Raw genomic sequence first — 599 nt, 5'->3', positions numbered from 1 at the left:
TCAGTTATTCTCCAAATTAATTATCTTTGTGTAATTGGTGACGAATTTCCTCTGGAGCCACTGCAGTGCGTGTGCACAAACACTGCTGTTCGGGAGGGAGTTCCTGGATTGTGAACCAGCCAGAGGAACGGCGATATGTTTCCAAGTCAGTGTGGTGTGGGTCTCTGAGTGGTCGTTGTTTCTCCGCATCTGCTGCCCGGTGAGAGATTTCTTGGTTTTGGATGGTGCCTCGCGAAGTAAAATTAGCTGTCAGGAGTGGGATTTGAACCCACGCCTCCAGAAAAGACTGCGACCTGAACGCAGCGCCTTAGACCGCTCGGCCATCCTGACGACATCTGCCCAAGTGTAAAATCTCTGCACAAATCGAATTGAATTCCACCTTTATTGTTATTACTTTTAAAACGCGATGCGTTTTTCCATTTTCGAACCCCAGACAGAGGCCTGTATCTGCGTCCCATCCTTCCCCAAGCTGCCGGGAGGTGAGGAGTTTCTCATTGCTGCATTGCGCTGTTTTCTCAAATCAACCAAAACCCAATTCCCGCCCTATCTGTTCCTTGCACGAAGGTGTTGAGAGTGTCAGATCTGAGCAACGTGAAGTA

The 599-nt window shown here is 48.9% G+C and overlaps 1 non-coding gene across 1 annotated transcript; it reads right to left on the bottom strand.

The window, feature by feature from the left end:
- Positions 1-247: 247 nt before the first annotated feature.
- Positions 248-330, bottom strand: trnal-cag (transfer RNA leucine (anticodon CAG)). The gene has a single exon. It is a non-coding gene; the product is annotated as a tRNA-Leu (tRNA).
- Positions 331-599: the final 269 nt, after the last annotated feature.

Source organism: Mustelus asterias, unplaced genomic scaffold, assembly GCF_964213995.1.
Source record: "Mustelus asterias unplaced genomic scaffold, sMusAst1.hap1.1 HAP1_SCAFFOLD_35, whole genome shotgun sequence".
Taxonomy (NCBI): Eukaryota; Metazoa; Chordata; class Chondrichthyes; order Carcharhiniformes; family Triakidae; genus Mustelus; species Mustelus asterias.
Note: the sequence above shows the minus strand (reverse complement) of the source record. Positions and strands in the feature narration are given on the sequence as shown.